At 43.9% G+C, this 18,672-nt stretch overlaps 1 protein-coding gene across 1 annotated transcript in view; it reads right to left on the bottom strand.

Annotated features, from left to right (window-relative positions):
* CMYA5 (cardiomyopathy associated 5) overlaps positions 1-18,672 on the bottom strand; it is a 197,841-nt gene that overhangs the window by 8,571 nt on the left and 170,598 nt on the right. Inside the window, exon 16 of the mRNA XM_074360286.1 lies at positions 14,533-14,619. The gene's annotated coding sequence lies outside the window, so the exon portion shown is untranslated. The remainder of the gene's footprint in view (positions 1-14,532; positions 14,620-18,672) is intronic.

The following is an 18,672-nucleotide window of genomic DNA, read 5'->3' as shown; positions in this document are numbered from 1 at the left end:
TGGACAATTATCTGGTTAACTTTTAGAACTTTTTAGGTGACCCAAAGCAATCCCCCTATAAACCTGTCCCCACCATCATTGCTTAAGAAAGAGAAATTGCTAAATCCTCACTTTTCTCTGATACTGTGTGTGCAGCAGAAGCCTTCAGCTGTGGCTTTGTGGTTGAGTTCTGTTCACTTCTCTAGAGCTCAGTTAATCTTTTCATAAACTCCAGTTTCAAAGAAGGTCAAATGGCTACCCTCTCACAAAAGAAAGATAAAGATCACACGGCCTTCGGATGAATGAGTTTACAATTATGTGGTGAAAACTGAAGTACACATTTGGGGTTGATATAGAGCTCTCTTGAGGGCATGATCATTGTGAACAGTCCTGTCCGTCATCCCACAGCGACCTGGCAGAGGCCAGGCCAATCCCACCAGGCCTGGTTGTAAACAGAGTGAACCGTGTAGCCTCCTAGAGGGGCAGCTATTGAGAGAAAGGGGAAGGGGGGGACAACTCTCCCAATATGCACACTGCCATGTCCCCAGGGCAGGGGTTCCTAACCCAGACTATACAGTGTCAGCCTAAGGGGGAGGCTGGAGCATGGAAGCATCTCCTGCCCAGAAAGGATCTCCTTGACTCTGTAATGCTGCCTCCAAATTGGGAGGAGACCCTGCAAGAGTTAGGACCCAAAAGAAGAGGATGAAACCATAAATGAAACAAAATGACAAAACTATGGAATGGCAGAAAATATTTGCAAATAATATGACTGACAAAGGTTTAATTTCCAGAATATATAAACAGCTTATACAACTTAATAACAATAAAACAACAACCAATCCAAAAATGGGTAGAAGACCTAAACAAGCAATTCTCCAATGAAGACATACAAATAACCAATAGGCACATGAAAAAGTGCTCAATATCACTAATTACCAGAGAAATGCAAATCAAAACTACAAAGAGGTATCACCTCACACCTGTCTGAATGACCATCATTCAAAAGTCCACAAATGATAAATGCTGGAGAGGCTGTGGAGAAAAGGGAACCCTCCTACACTGTTGGTGGGAATGCAATTTGGTGCAGTCATGGAAAACAGTATGGAGATTCCTCAAAAGTCTAAAAATAGACTTACCACATGATCCAGCAATCCCACTCCTGGGCATATATCCAGAGGGAACTTTAATTCACAAAGATACATGCACCCCAATGTTCACAGCAGCACTATTTACAATAGTGAAGACATGGAAGCAATCTAAATGTCCATCGATGGATGACTGAACAAAGAAGCTGTGGTATATTTACTCAATGAAATACTACTCAGTGTTAAGAATAAAATAATGCCATTTGCAGCAACATGGATGGACCTGGAGATCATCATTCTAAGTGAAGTAAGCCAGAAAGAAAGAAAAATACCATGTGATATCATTCATATGTGGAATCTTAAAAAAAAAAAAAAAAGAAAGAAAGAAAAAGAGAGGACACCAATGAACCTGTCTACAAAACAGAAACACACTTGCAGACATAGTAAACAATCTTATAGTTACCTGGGTAACAGGGTGGGAAGGGATATATTTGGGAGTTTGAGATTTGCAAATGTTAACCACTATCTATAAAAAAAGATAAACAACATGTTTCTACTGTATAGCACAGGGAACTATATTCAATATCTTGTAATAACCTTTAATGAAAAAGAGTCTGAAAACAAATATATGTATGTATATGCATGACTGGAACATTATGCTGTACACCAGAGACTGACACATTATAACGAAATATACTTCAATAAAAACAAATGAGAAAACAAACGAAAGAAGAGGTTCATGTGAAGCGAGAAAAGCAAAGAGGGGAAGGGGCACTAGACTCCATCCCACACTAGTCTGGTCTTGGCCTTGAACTCAAGGGAGTTTGAGCTTGAAGGCCCTGGGGAGACCTACATAGGTCAGTCAACTTGTAATTCTGCCAAATGACAGATTATCCAAAAACAAAACCCCAAGTCATCTTCCATTATACTTTTTTAGAGCAGGACTTTTGGACCCCAAATAAGTGATAAAAGCATAATCGCAGTATGAAGAGTGGCCTTCCCCCTCCCCCAAAACAACTTAGTAATCTTATACCTTCTCATATATAAAATTTTTTATATTTATAATTATATATGATTATGATTATAGATATAATATTACAAATTTGTATATAATTATCCTTATTTTTCCTATTTCACTTTTCTTATTTCACTTAGTAATGAAAATGTCATCATGAATGAGTCAGTGCTCCTGGCCTCCCTCTTTGCCGGGTGCACATTCCTGCAGGACTAGTGTTGGAAGGCATGCTATTTCATGCCTCCTGGAAGACCCAGAAGACAGAGTATCCTCCACCCCAAAGGAAGTCTGAACTCTATGTGGTGGGGGGCGAGGTGGTGGGGGGCACGGGGAAGACGGAGATGCTCTAAACTCTCCTCCCTGTGCTGAAGGACCAGGGTGGGAGGAGAGGCCCTCCATCCCAGGTGCTTGCCTGAACCAGCCCACACGTTCCTCTTTTTCTCCCACCTACTTCCCAGTTTTCTCTTATCCATCTCCCCTCTTCTTCCTGCTCCTACTTGCACCGTGGTTCATAGAGTGATACTTATACTAAGTATGTTAAGTCTTTACAAAATGCTCCACCATCTTGGTCTCTGCTTTTAACATTCAGATCTTAAAAAAATGTATAACCTCTTTGGAGAGAAGGATAAGCCCAAATTATTTTCTGTGGTTGCAAAGCAGGCAACGTCTAGTCATCGTCTTTATGCTTCTGTTGTGGCCGTGGTCTGGGGCCATAATCCCGGAATGGCAACTGCACGCACAAAACAGTTTAGCTTCCGAAGGGATTACCTCAACCCTCAGCTCTGCTGTTAGCAGACGGGAGAAGATGAAAATGCTGGTGGAGAGATAATTGGAATAGATGGGGGCTGTCTCGGGTGTTTGCAGGTGTTGGAACGTGAGCAACGTAATCACTTAAATGTAAAGAAACTGCTAAATAACTTCCACCCCAAATTAGAGAGACAAAGAGGTTGACGCTGGGGAGGGCTGCTGGAAGGAAAGGTGGAGCAGGAGGAAGCCTGTGGTTGGCGCACTGAGCTTGGCAGCCAGGGAGCAGTTTGGAGTCCGCTGTGAACCAGAAAACACCCACCCGGCCCCTTAGAGGGCTGGATTTAACACAATGCTTGGGATTGAAATCATAATAGGAAGCCATCTCTTTTCTTTGTCTTTTTTTTTTTTTTTTTTTAGGTCAAATTTAACATTAAAGATTCACTTTGTTTAAAAATGGAAAAGTCTTTTTACTAGCAACCTTGAATTAAGAGATCGACCCTGGTAGCCTTTCCCACTCCTGTTCAAGCCTAGTGTGTCTTATTTTAAAAGCCTAGTTTGCTTCTTTGGAGGCCAGGGGTCATGAAATGCAATGACTTGTTGATGCTCAGTTTTCCCAGCTGTGTCTCTAGGTAGACAATGACGTGAGGCAGACAAGGGCAAGTGCAGGCGCTGGGGCTGGGGCTGGGGCTGGGGCTGGTGGGAGGGGGCTGCACGGCCAGGGAGGGTCAGCAGCAGTGGATGCTGAGCTGTTTGAGATGAGATCTGGGTTATGGGTCATGGCAGCAATTTATAAGGAATACTAAAACATTCCTGGGAATGGAGCAAGATGGAAAAATTGTGTTTACCGGAACTGTTTTCAGGAAGATAATTGGAAAGAATCATTTGAGAAGCTGTTAAGGGTAAAGAGGAGGCACTGAGACTGCTATGGGACCTGTTCTTGCCCGAGCAGAGGATGCAAGCTGGGGCCAGAGCTGAACTGCCTAAACCAACAGAGGAGAGTGGAATGCTGCGACCAGGAAGCCTCCGTATTAATCCTTCAGCCACATGGAGCCTATCATTTAACCTCCCACTGTTCAGAATGGACTTCCAGCTGCTCAGGACACCCCCCAGGCCTGAGAGGGCTGGGCCTGAGGCTCTGTGCTGGTGGAGGGAGAACAGAGGCCCGGGTCTGTGGGGAGGGGATTTGACCGTGCCAGGTCCAAATGAGCTCTACGGGACAGAGCAAAGTCACATGCCCCTGGCCAGACCGCATGGGCCTGAGAACTGCCCTCTTTCTAGAGGGGAGAAGCATCCCACCACTGGGCAGCCCAGCAGCCTCTCTGAGAGCGTGATACTCACGTCAGCTCAGGCAAACAATGGCTGCATTAGTCAGGGCTCTCCCGAGAAACAAAACCAACAGGAGATTAGACACAGATCGCTACAGCTGCAGACGTATGGCTATGCTGAGGAGATCAGTACAGGAATCGGCTCATGCAGCTCTGGAGGGGGAGTCCCATGACCTGCTGACTGCACGTTGCAGAACCAGGAAAGCTGGTGGTATAATTCCATCCGAGTCCAAAGCCTGGGGACCAGGGGCACTGATGTCCAAGGGCAAGAGGAGAAGGATGTCTCAGCTCAAGCTGAGAGAGCACATTTGCCCTTCTTCTGTGTTTTTGTTCTATTCAGGTCCTCGGTGAATTGGATAACTCCCACGTGCATCAGTAAAGGTGATCTTTGTTTGCTCGGTCTACTGATTTTTCAAATGCTCATCTTCTCCAGAAATATCCTTACAGACACACCCACAGCTGATGTTTTACCAGCTCTCTGGACTTTGCTGAGCTCGGTCAAGTTGCCACATAAAATTAACCATCACAATGATGAAGTGAACTTAAAACTGTTATTTCTCCTGTGTGCTTGTCGGGACTCTCAGGGGCGATGCTGAGAATGGGGAGCCACGTAAAGATAGTCTACATTCCCTGCAATGACGAGCCCTAGGAAATAAGCCCTAGGAAATTGTTCTACCTGTCCAGCACAAAGTCTGGGTGCCGGGGCCTGGCTAGGGGCTGGGAACATGACGGAGAAGACAGACTTGGGCCCTGGCTGAATTTCCAACTGGGCAACAGGGCAGACAAAGAGAAGGACAATGCAGCCCAGGAAATGTCATGGCAGGGAAGACACTCTGACAACAGAAGACACTGTGCCACCCTGTCCCTCACCCTCACCAGCATCCAGGGTCATGAGTTCACAACTCTGTACACAATCTGATGGAATAAACGTTTAAAGGAATTAATTTGAATTTGGACATGGTTCTTAATGGCAGAGTGTGGCAAAGCTCCATTTGGCAGGAGCACATGGGAAGGAAGGGGAATTTTTGGCAAAAGAGGTGACAGCCAGAGTTGTGGTAAGTCTTAAGTGTCTGCCTAGAAGTCTTCACCCTATACATGAATCATTATTGGTTAAACTTGGAGGACAAAATCTGTGCAGACTTTGTATCCCTTATCATCCAGCATACTGTGGGTGAGGCTGTCAGTTGTCCTCTGACACCCACTTCCTCCCATTCTGCAGGTGCTAGACACATGTAGGGACTCCATCTCCCAGCATCCTTCACAGCTAGCTGTGGCCATGTGGCCAAGTTCCGGCCAGGTGTAAGATAAAGTGACACGTACAACTTCCAGACCACACCCTTGGAAGGGAAGCTTCTCCTCCTTCCTGCGGTCACAAAAATACAGACAGGGCAGGGCTGAGCCAGCTTGTTTCCTGTGCACCCCAGGGGATAGTAGAGCAACAAGGAAAAGGGAATCGGGGTCCTGAGTGGCCTCAAGTTGCCTACCCACCCTCAACCACCCCCTACTCCAGGCAGATATGTGGGAGAGAAATAAACTTCTGTTATATTTGGGCCCTACTATTTTGGGGTCTGTTATAACAGGTAATTTGTACCCTTCCTATTACACTGGGGCCAAATGCACTATTAAATCATTTTTAGAAATTCATAAAGGAAAAGTCAATAAATGGCTTTGGAAATAAATAAATACCAACCAAATGAGACAAGCAAAAGCTATGTATTGAGAGCTTACTATATAGGTGGGGAGTCAGCCACAGTCACTTGCATTTGGCTAGACTTAAAGGCAGGCAGAAGAGAGGGGAAGCGTGATAGTGGAAAGAAAGGGAAGGCTTCAGATGTGCCCTGATTGGAGGCTGGTGGCCTGGGGAAGCCGGAGGCAGGCTAACCAGAAGCAGGCATCTTAGGTGATGGTTGGCGGGGGTGGCGGGGGCACATATTTGATTTTTTTTCTGGTTGGTTTTGAGTTGGAAGCAGGAACAAAAATTAGGGAAGCTGGAAGTTGTTAATCAAGTCCTGGCCATTTGGGGCTGATCATTAGAGAAGTCTTGTTGAGCTTCCTGGATTGTCACCAGAGACGGCAATCTGGCTTCCTACGAGTCTGACTTACAGCAGGCTGGCTTCCTGGGCTGTTGCTGGTAGATGAGTGGTTGGTTTCCTGGGCAGGTTGCTGCAGGTTGTGGTGGTGTTGGGGGAGTGTTTTAAAATCATCTTGCTGACACAGAACAATGCAAGAAAAGAGAAGATTTCCTTTATTCCTCATGGATAGAGAGAGCATTGTTGGGTTGCACTGAGAACTGGTCCAGTTAGTGGCAAAAAAGGGAGGCCCCCGGGGCTGAGGAACGGGAGCTCTGTGACCCAGCAAAGGGATTTCTGTGGTGCTCACAGCCAAAGGGCATAGGGACTTGAATTGCTCCTGACACTTGCCTAGAAGAAAAAAGTGGCCTGCAGCTCCATGTTGTCACATCTCTCTTGGACTTGGGCTGGAGGACAAGGCTCCAGGCCACCCTCCTCCTCCATCCTAGACCCCCACAAGCCCAATGAGTCCTGAAGCACACTTTGTGAATTTGACAGACCAGTGGTCACAGAAGAAATTGGCTTTTTTAGCGAGAAGCCAGTTGTCAGCAGGACCCAACACACCAGGAGGCCCTGATTGCCCGCAGATGTCTGGACGGCACCCAGCTGGCAGGTCCACGCTCCCTTTCAGATCTGGTGTCCATTCGCGTGGTGTGTGGGACACGGGGACCCTTCTTCATGAAACCGAGGGCAGCGTGCCAGGTGCTCGCCCGAGCTGCTTTCTGGATTGGGGAACACCTCTCCCGGTCATGAGCTGCAGAGCTCAACCTCGTGCACTTCCGTTTCCAAGAACATGGAGTGTTGATCTTTGCTGGAGACAGATGCGGCTTTATGCTTTGTTCTCTCCACGGTTACGCACCCCCAGCCCTGCAGGCCCCGTCTCCTGCAGGCTCTCCAGGGGCCCCGGGAACTTCAGGCAGTCCCGACAGAGTCTGGGCTCTGTTCTTGTTGGGGGCACACCCAGGGAGGGGGATGGCCACAGCTGGCCGTCTGGAGGAGGCAGGCTCCTGAGTTTCCAAACTGAGCATCGGCTGTCTCCTAAAATCCTGCCCTCTTGCCTTGGTCTTCCTCATTTCTGTAACTGGCATCACCATCCACTGTGCAGATCAAGCCCCAAACCTAAGAGCTACGTGGGACTCCTTTCCCTTACCTCCCACTTCAGTCAGTCCTATCACCGCTCCCTTCAAAGCATGTTTGGAAGAGATTTACTTTTCTCCATCTCCACTTTCCATTTCTTGCAACAGCCTCTACCCTGTTTCTCCTACCACACACTCAATCCCGAATGATTCATTCTCTTGGAACCAAGAATGATTCTCTCAAACTGGGCTCTGCAGGAACCCTACCCGCTGCACTCCGCTCCCTTCACACTAGTTTCTCTCCTTTCCTCGGCACATCCACCTCCTTCCCCCTTTGAGGATCTTTCTTGGTCTGAAGTAGTCCTACCTTTCCACAACTAGCTTCTGCTCATTTTTTCAGGCACTTGATAAATAATTTTTGAGTTGATGGATTGGTAGATGGATAATCTTGGGGCTGCAAAGGACCAGACCAAATTCCTCCTGAAGGTCACTCGGGTCTATAATTCCCAGAGCTGAGCCAAACTGAGCCAGGCCTCAGTCCATGAGTCCAGACAGGTGTCAATTCAATTCAGAAAATATTTATGGAGTGCCTACAACGTGCTAGTCCTGGAGATGTGATCATGAACAAGACAGACACAGAGCTTATAGGAAAGAGGGGTGGGAGAAAATTAAATATGCAATTATGATACAGACTTGTGCAATCTGTAATTATAATATGAGAAGGGGGGTGAACTGTCAGAGTACACAAAAGAAGCATCTGAATGTCGTGTGGGGAGTTGAGGGAGAAGACAGACCGCCTTCCTGAGCACTATGTTGGCTCAGGTGGCTCACTGTTCTAGGTGCTTCACACGTAACGTCGCATCTCCCTACAACCATCCTGCCAGGTAGTAATGATCACCGTATTACAAATGCGGATACTGTAAAAGTAAGAGCTGTGCCCAAAGCCACTGCTTTAGGATAGAGTCGCTGGGAAATTGACTGAGATGGAGATTTGCACAAAGGAGAGCTCTTAGAAACACCACCTCGAAGGCGTGCAGGCAATGGGGTTAGGCAGAGGGAGAAGCAGGGGCCACAGTGGCCTCAGATGATATCACAGGCTCTCAGGAGCTGGAAGGCTACTCTGAACTGAGGCAAGGGGGCAGGCTTTGAACCCCCCTGAACTGAGCAGTCATTGAACCCAGGTTGTGTCTGGGATGAGGGTGTAGCCCCGGGTGTGGTAGCCCCCTTCATCTGATGGCAGTTCCTGGAAGGTGGCGGGTAAATTGTTAACTGTCAGCCTTTGGGAGAACGAGAGCCTTGGTCCTAACCCAGGTGCCCCAGCAGCCACCCAGCTCCTGCATGGGTAGCTGGCACTTGTAATGTTGATGCATAATGTTGAGGAGATGCTTTAAATATGATGCCACGTTGACAGCTTTGGTCCCGTCTCTTCCCTGTCTACCATCACTCTTTGGTGATATCATTAGTTTTCACAATTTTAAATGCCATTTATATGATCCCACATTTATATCCCTAGTTTAGGCCTCACTCATGCCCTTCAGACTCATATGTCACTGTTTTTTGTCATCTTCACTTAACATTTCCAAAAGTAACTCCTGATTCTTACCCTCCTTGCAATCAGTTCCTCCCACCCTTCCCATCCCAGTGAAGCACCCCTCCTCTCTTCCAGCTGCTCAGGCTAACCACCTTGGATCACACTTGACTGTTTTTTTCCGCTGAGTCCTCATTCAATCCATTAGGAAACTCTTCAGAACATACCCCACAGCATCTCCCCATTTCACTCAAGGTAACTGCTTGTAATGGCCTCGTCATCCCTCACCATCTCCATCAACTTATTTCCTAGCCTCCCATCCCACCCCATTTCATCCAGACAGGCTTGTTCCTGGAACAATCCATGCATGCTCCGACCTCAGGGCCTTTGCATCGACCCCCACTCCCATACATCTTTATAGCTCACTCCTTCACCCCCTTTAAGTCTTTGTTCAGATGTCACCTGCTCAGGGAAGCTTCTCTGAACACATGATTTAAATCACACTCTCCACTCTCTGTCTCAACTTAATTTTTCCCCCAAGCATCCATTACCTCCTAAGATAACTTAATTATTTATTTTTATTTATTGCCAATCTCCCATCCCCTGGCAACCACGTAAATGTAAGCTTCATGAAGGCAGAGACTTTCCTGCTTTGTTCACCATAATCTGGGGACCTGGAATGGGACCTGGCACATAGTGGGCATTCAGGAAGTGTTTGTTGACTGACTGCATGAAGCAGTGGAGAGGGTATTCAAATGGGTCTGTCTGGTTTCAAATGCATGTTCTTGCCCACACACCACCCTCTGCACGTTTCCTACACAAACTCCTTCAAGACAGACATAATGCCACTGAAGGGCCTGAAGCAAATCCTGGCCTTGCCCAAGGTCTCACAGTGGAGCTGGCTGAGGTCCACATGTCAGAAGGGATTCCAGCTGGGCTTCATTTGCTGGGCCAAAAGAATTTCTCAGGGTGCTTCATAGATGAAAATCTGGCCCCCAGCCCCCTAGTGACTGGCATGCCTTGGTGTCCAGGCTTCTGGAGCCCTCTCTGAGTAAGACAGGGCAGATTCTGACCTGCCCAGTGACTGGTGAGGTTTCCTATGGTTGTTCAGGTTCATGGCTGGGATGCGGAAACCTGAGCTGTGTGTTGACACAGTCCTCCAGCCTTTTCATTAAAGTAGCCCGGGCCTGCCTGTCTGCTCAGGCTGTTGACAACTGTCCATATTCTGATGTCATTCAGAATTTGTTGTTACAGGAAGTCTGGAGACAAGGGGTTTGGCCACATTAATTTAATCTGAGCCACATGTAAGTGGGCCCTTCTTCATTTTTAAAAGCGTGTTTTAAGAACTAGAGCCTGCATGGGGCAGGGGAAAGGGCTCCAATCTTGGAATTAGAAACCCGAGACCAGACTAACCTTGACTTTTCACTGAGTAGTTACGTGATCTTGAGCAAATTACTTATTCTGTCTAAATTTCATTGCCTGCTACACAATTATTTTTGCTGCGCAAAAGCTTTTAAGTTTGATTAGGTTCCATTTGTTATTTTTGCTTTTATTTCTTTTGTCTTGGGAGACTGATCTAAGAAAATATTGCTACGATTTATGTCAGAGAATGTTTTGTCTATGTTCTCTTCTAGGAGTTTCACGGCATCATGTCTTTTATATTAGCTCTTTAAACTATTTTGAGTTTATTTTTGTATATGGTTCTGGTTTCACTGATTTACATGTAGCCTGGACATCAGTAGTTTTTCAGAATGGAAACTGACTACCTCTAGGTGGCGCTCGAGGGTTCCATTTTACCACAGTCTGCACCACTCCCTGTTGTCTTTCACCAGAGTCACTCATCTGTGTTACATGCCTGGCCTTGAAGTAGCTGAGTTTTCCTTCCAGTGATAAAAATCTAATGATTCTAAGAAATACAATTCTTCCTGTAAGTAGTGGTACTCAATGGGTGAAGGTGGGGAAGGGAAGCAATAGCCTTTGAATTCTAGAATGAAGGGACAGTTCACATGCTGATTGTATAACCTCATTCTGTTATACTCCAAGCTCCATTAATTTTGTCACACTTCTTTCCTCAAAGATCGGACATTACTCTTACAAGATCTCTGACTGTCATAGAGTATAGTTCCACAATGCAAAGGAGAGGGAAGAAACTTTCTGCAACAAGGAGGCCCTGAGCAGATGCAGATGTGCCCCCTCCCACAACACATCTGTAGATACACTAAAGTCTAAACATTAAGAAAAATGATTTTGGAGGAAAAAAAGTATAATTCCCTCTGGGGGTGCCAGAGATAGAGAAATAAAAACCAGTGTATGAGTATAGGAAAAAGAATGTATATACAAATATATGTATAACTGAATCACTATGCTGTACACCAGAAACTAACACACTTTGTAAATCAACTATACTTCAGTAAAAAGTCAAAACAAAAAAAACAGTGCATGAGCTGGTGTGGAGGTGGCCCAAGGGAGCTCTGGACCCAGACATGGATTTAGGGGTGGGAGACAAGGTCTGGGGTCTGTGCAGAGCAGGGGTGATATGGAGCCTTCTAGGCAAGCCTCAGAGAGGAGCTCTTCTGTTCAAATGATTAGTGCAATACAAGGAGAAATAGAAGCCATTAAAAAAAGAAAAGAAAAAAACCCCACTATGTTTGAAACAAGCATGTTTGAAAAAGAACAGAGCTTCACTTACCTTAAATGACCTCCTCTCTCCATGAATACTCAAGCTCTCACACTTCTCTGAGCCAGTGCGTGAAGTGATGGGTCAGTTTTTATAGCCAATGAAGTGCATTTTGAACATTCAGATCTTGAGATTTCAGATCCTAAGGTGCTTATCTCAACATCTAACATTTACTGACCACCTGCCTCATGGCAAACACTGGTGGTCCCTGCCCTCGAAATCTTTCATGACCTTCTGGCCTTGGGAAGTAACGTGGTCAGGCCTCTCTGTGAGTCCCTAACACCAGCCAGATGCCCAAACTGGTGCTGCCAGGTCTGGCCCACGAGCATCTGCCCCATCGTGAGAAAGGTTGACCACACTTCCCACTTTCAGCCCAGGGCATCTGTGGCCAAGTCCAAATGGAAACACTATTGTCTTATTTAATGAGAGAATTAAAAAAAAAAAAGACTCAGTATAAAAAGCTACTCTGTTGGTGTCAGGGGAAGGGGTTTCAGGAAGTATTCTTAGTATCACTGGACTCAGTGAGTCTACGTTGTATTACACTGTAACTCAGTGTCGGTGCCATCCTCTCTCTGCTGAGCTATACCAAGATCTTCTAAGACATTTGGGATAAGAAGAGGCTTGGCAGGAACCGAGGCATTTATAATGGGAAAAAACAGAACATTTTCTTTCATGAAAGGTAAAACTTCATCACATATTCTCCAACTCAGATTTTCTGACGCGTGCCCTTTAATTGTATTCCAGTTCTTTTTTAAGGGGGAGGTGAGGGGAGGGTTAGGGATGAGGGTTAATATATTTCCTAGTTCTAGTCTTAGCAAAGGTGACAGTCCCCTTGGAATCAACAACTTTAGTACTTCGGACCTTAACAAGACCACTGTCCTTCACAAGATACAGTCCATTTAACAATACGATCATGGAAGTTTCACCTCTCCAAGGGTTTTTGCTTTGTGAAATCCAGGCAGCTCCTGGATTCCTCCTTTTTTCTTAGAGGAAAGTAAGGGTGGATGGGTGGGTCCTACAGCCTGGAAAGCCCAGAGTCTTCTGGGAATCCCTTGCACAGGTATCCAGGAATTCAGGATGAAGCTGCCTTATTCATTACCGCTGCCTCTGTGACCAGTGCCAACTGCCCCCAGTCTACAGGATCTGTGTGGGGAAGGTTAGGGGCTGCAAAGGGAGGGTCAGGGGGTTGAAGTCTGTTTCTCTGGCTGGCCCAGGTGTTCTTTTTCAAGCAGGGGAAGGGGCTATCTTATTTTTGAGCACCCTTCATGGTGTGATCATTTTAATTTTCTGATGTGCGCAAATGATGTACGTCATCACATATTAGTTTCTGAAGTCAGTGTTAGTTTTCTGATGCAGTTAAGACAACTGGACTTCACATCACTCACTCTAGCCTTTGAGACATGGAAAACACATCATCACCATCTTTTATGAAGCAGATGAGCGCTAACCTCCGTCCCCCAAACCCACGACCCTGTCTCCCTCCACTCTCTCACTCAGCTCCCCCTGTCCTGTCACTGCTGGGAACAGAGGTTAGGCCTCGTGAAATGCATTCCTCTCACCAACTCACAGAGTGTTCAAATAGAGTTTCCTTTGCTCCTTGGGCCATTTTCAAAGGGGAGACTTTTTAAATAGTCTTTCTACGGAAGTCACCAAAAAGACAGAAAACAGGAAATTAACTGAATTACCAAGAAAGACTGCATATGACTCTAATTTTGTCCTTTCAGCTAATGAAGGTAATATACCCTGCATACACCACAACATCACTAAAACAGTAAAATAACAGGGAAACAAACAGTCACGTTTTTGCCTGTAACTGATTTAGTCTCTGGATTCATATTGTAAATTTTTTTTTCCTCAACACTTGGGAGGAAATGATATTTTTTTCTCTTATAAAAAGAAACTAGGAATTTATATTTTGTTTCTATCACAGGAAGAAGCTTTAAAAAAGCTTCTTGTGGCCTTGTTGAATAGATTCTAAGTATCTTTGATTTTTAGAGTAAAATGTACAAAACAGCAAAAAACAAACAGATTGGTTTCAACCAAATTTACGTTGATCCCAATGCTGCTATTTGATCCAAACACACTGTGCATTTCAAAGCTACAGGAAACACACACACACACACTAATAACAAAAGCCCAATCCCAACATAGTTCTCAGTTGGAGGAGATTTGATTTCTGGTAAATGGAAGCTCCCAAAAGGAACAGGAGAGGATAAAACCAGCATGCCAGACAAAGGTAACTGATCAGCTCTGAGACCCCCGCTCCCAAGTGCAATTTCAGGGGCTGCTGAGGGCACTGCAGATACCACCGTGGGATCAGGGCTCTTTGGACACTGGTATCTCTGTCCACATAGGGAGTCCTTCTTTCAGAAGTCCAGGGCAGTCTCCCCACGTCCTTCCAGCAGGCTCATTTATTCCTTTCTGTTTATAGGCTAAGGGAAGCTCAGCACCAGCCCGCAGCCAGAAGGCACACCCCTACCTCACAGCCACGGGCTGCATGAGCACAGAGGTCGGGGTGGGCAAACAGCTGGGTTTTGCTGTTACTTAAGACATACATTAGGGAGAATCCCTGAGCCCACTGCCCTCCATTCCCAGAGCTCTCCTTGCAAGGAGTTGAATCACTGTGGCCATAGAATGGCCACCCAGAATTAAACATGACTGACTTCATTAGAGGGTTTCAGAAAGAGAAGCTAACTTGGTTTTGTTGACTCTGGTCATTAGATCTTGACTACAGTTGTTTGTTGAGATCCACCCAGTCTAGGATTCTTTCCAATAAGGAGATATTCTTTTAACTGAAGACTTAATACCTAAAATAATTGAGACTATGCCTACCAGTTGAAAGGAAAAACGTGCAGAGTTTTTCTAAATTCATTAAAGTAGCTCATGCAGTAGAATGCTACGTAGCAATGAAGAATCATATTTTAGAACAGCTATCTGTTGGCCTATAGAGATGTTCACTCCATATTACTGAGTGCAATATGCAATAGTAAGCACAGTACGATCCAGTTTTTGTAAAAAGTAAATTACTTACATTCTGTAGCTCAGACCTCTTCTTAGTGCCGTCCAGCTTCCAAGGTCTTTGGCTTCCCTCTGACTCTCTCCTCCTCTTCAAGCTAATCTGGGGGAGGAAGTCAAGAGAAATAATTTATCATCACTGAGCACTATTCTTCCAGCTCTTTCGCTGATGGCACACTTCTCTAACTGTTAAAAAAAACATAATTTCCATACATACAGATGGCAAACTCATGCCAAAGTTTTATTAACCTATTAATGAAGGAACCAGCAGCAAGACGAGAGCTGGTGTGAAGGAAATTTGAGACATGGGGATTACATAGTTAGTGGGGAAAGGAAGACTGACATAATATTACTGCATAGATACTAAATAAGTTAATGTGCTTTAGGCATGTTCTGGGGTTAACTTCTTTACCAGCCCTCCACCCCAATATATCATCACACCTTATCATTTTTCTTAAAGTTCATCTCTTATTTACCAGGGTTGTAAAATGTCTGGGTCACAACCAAAGGGACAATTCCTGGGTGGGTCAGATGATCCTTCACAGACTTTTTAGAAGGTCATGCAGCCATCATTTTTGCCTTAATTTCAAGTTTTAGATAGTTTTTCTTGCACAATGACAAAAACTTTATGTCCTGGGTCCTTTGGAGTTTAGAGTTTGGAAATGTCAAAGCTAAGAACTGCTTCTTGTTCTCAACTTTCCTGCCATATGACCCTTCCTTTCTAGACCTAGGAGAGAACAATCCTAAACCAGTGTGGGGTTAGCAAAGATCCAAACCCAAAGTCTCAGTGTCAGCTTCTTCTGGAACTGGGGCTGTTGATGGACTGACAGGCACAGTGAATACCTCCCTCAGTTCCAGAACAATGACATCCAGGCCTCGACCCTCTTGGAAGGAGAGAGGAAGAAATTTCTTGTTTATTTGGCCAGTCCAAAGAAAAGACTTAAACACAAGTCTTCCCCCATAAATGAGCTACCCAGATCCCCCTACAGTAAAGCCTTAGGATTGTCAAGCCTGACCTATATATTCAGAGCTTCCAAGCAGCATATTAGTCCCCAGCTCTTAATCATAAGCAGTCAGCCAAAGAATACCAGACAGCTGAGGGAAGTCAATTTGGAAGAAAGAGATGCAAAGAAAAAGCAACTTGCAGAAAATAGTGAGAAGCATGCTTTTTAAGAAAGAAACCAATTATGAGTAATATGTTGGAGAGCTAAGAAAAGATACTGTAGCCATGAAATGAGAACAGGACATTATATATCCCTCCCTCCATCATACACAAAGGAACATTCAGGGGTAAAAAATGCTCCTGAAATTAAAAATATGATAGCAAAGGAAGAAGGGATGGAAGATAAAGTTGAATCCTTAACTTTAGAAAGTAAAGCAGAAATATAAAGAAATGGGAGACAAGTAGGCTTCATCTAAGAGGTCCAAAAGCCAAATAACAGGAATTCCAGAAAGAGAAAACAGAGAAAATAGAAGGAAGAAATTACTGATGAAATGACTGAAAAAAAATTCCCGAAGTGAAGACTAGCGAGACAGGTGAACACAGGGAGCCATGGCTCACTGGAGCAGAGTTTCCTGAGTGGAAACCATGGTGGGAATTGACGCCAGGATAGGAAAATCTGCACTATAATGGACGCTTTGCTGGAAGCTCTGTGGGGACAAGCATGAATGTTAAAAACTCCAGGTGGACCCAGTTATAGAGTGGCCTCCACAATTTTGTGAAATTACCTCCAGGAGCTTGACCAGGTTCTCACAGTAAATATTAGAGACAAATCCCTTTGTGCTTCCAGCAGGGTCAGAGACAAAAGAGCCATTCTGAAATACACCAGAGCACTCAGTTCTATTTACCAAGGTCTGCCCTCAGGAAAGACTAACCAGAGCCTAACCGGCTGCGATATTATCAGAGCCTAACTGACCTAGATGAAGGGAAATACCCAACTCCAGCCCACTGTAGCCATTCTTTCTCACCGAAGGGGGAAGGAAAAAAACCTGAGCAAACCTTTAAAGTTCCCATCCATTCACTAAGAGACTGAGACCGAGTCCAGGGACTACAGAATGCTTCCCCTCCCTCACACTCATCACATTACTAAAGTCCTGTTTACAACAGTCGCTTTTACCTTGTACACCACATCTAGCTATTAAGAAAAAAATTACAAAGCATATCAGAAGGCAAAACACACAACTTGAAGGGACAGAGAAAGCATCAGAATCAAACATGGCAAGGATGTTGGAATGATCAGATCAGGAATTTAAAACAACTGTGATTAATTGCTAAGGTCTCCAACAGAAAGTAGATGGCATGCAAGAGCAGAGGGCAATAAAAGCAGATAAGCAAATCCTAAAAAAGAACCAAAAAGAAATGCTAGAGGTAAAAAATGCTATAACAGAAATAAAGAATGCTTTTGACAGGCTTACTAGTAGCTTAGCAGATGAACATGGCTGAGGAAAGAATCTCTGAGCCTGAGGATATCTCAACAGAAACTTCCCAAACCGAAAAGCAAAGAGAATAATATTTTGTAGTTTGGGACAACTACAGAAGAGTGTAACATACACATAACAGAAATACCAGAAGGAGAAGGAAGGTAGAAGAACAGAAGAAATATTTGAAAGACAATGATTAAGAATTTCATATTAATGTCAGACATCAAACCACAGATTGAAGAAGCTCAGAAAACACCAAGAAGCATAAATGAAAAAAAACAAAAACTGAAACATATCATTTGCAAACTACAGAAAATCAAAGATAAAGGAAAAACCCTGAAAGAAGCTAGAGGGAAATTTTTTTTTATCTATAGATGAACAAAGATAAGAATTACATCTGACTTCTCCTCAAAAACCATGCAAGCAAGAAGAGAGTGAAGTGAAACCTTTACAGTATTGAGAGGAAAAAACCCCATCAACCTAGAATTCTGTACCCAGCAAAATTAGCCTTCAAAACTGAGGGAGAAATAGAGACTTTCTCAGACAAACAAAAATTGAAGGAATATGTTGCCAGGAGGCCTGCCTTGCAAGAAATTTTAAAAGAAATTCTTTACAGAGACAGAAAATCAGAAACTCAGATTTACATAAAGAAGAGTATTGAAGAAGGAAAAAGTATAGGTAAAAATAAAAACTTTTATTTTCTTATTCTTAATTGATCTAACAGGAAACAGTTTGTTCAAAATAATAAAGCAAAAATCTGTTCAATTATGTACACTTATATATATAATTGAAATGAATAACAGCAATTCACGGGACAGGAGGGATAAATTAGAACTATTTTGTTATTAAAAGGTATTTACACTACCTATGAGGTGGTATAGTGTTTTTTAAAAGTGGACTTGGATTAGTTGTAAATATGTATTGTAAACACTAAGACCACCACTAAAAATAGTAAAAAAAAAAAAAAAAAAAAAAAAAAAAAAGAATTATAGTGGATATATTAAGAAAGGAGAGAAAATGGAGTTGTATAAAATGCTCCTAAACTACAAAAGGCAGAAAAAGAATAGAAGAAAAAATAGGAACAAAGAACAAGAGCAATAAGTAGAAAACAGAACACATATGGTAGATTTTAATCCAAATATATCAATAATCACTTTGAATGTCAGTGGTCTAAATGCACCAATTAAAAAGCAGTCTGAATAAGCCTATATCTACTAAAGAAACTGAATAACAATTAATGACCTACAAACCAGAGAGTACCAGGCCCAGAGGGTTCACTGGTGAATTCTACCAAAAATTTAAGAAAGAAGTTATACCAATTCTCTATAATCTCTTTCAGGGTGTAGAAGCAGAGGGAATACCTCCTAATTCAGTCAAAAAGGACAGCATTACCTTCATACCAAAACCAGATGAACACATCATAAGAAAAGGAAACTACAGGACCAGTACCTCTCATGAACACAGAAGCCAAAGTCCTCAACAAAATATTAGCAAATCAAATCCCAAAACATGTAAAATAAATTATACACAACAACCAAGCTGGATTTATCCCAGGTATGCCAGGCTGGTTCAACATTCAAAAATCAGCTAATGTAATTTATCACATCAATAGGCTAAAGAAGAAAAATTATATGATCACATTAATAGATGCAAAAAGACATTTAACAAAATCCAACACCTACTCATGACAAAAACTCTTCAGTAAACTAGGAATAGAGGGGAACTTACTCAATTT

Source organism: Camelus bactrianus, chromosome 3, assembly GCF_048773025.1.
Source record: "Camelus bactrianus isolate YW-2024 breed Bactrian camel chromosome 3, ASM4877302v1, whole genome shotgun sequence".
NCBI lineage: Eukaryota > Metazoa > Chordata > Mammalia > Artiodactyla > Camelidae > Camelus > Camelus bactrianus.
This window is presented reverse-complemented; position numbering and strand designations above follow the sequence as displayed.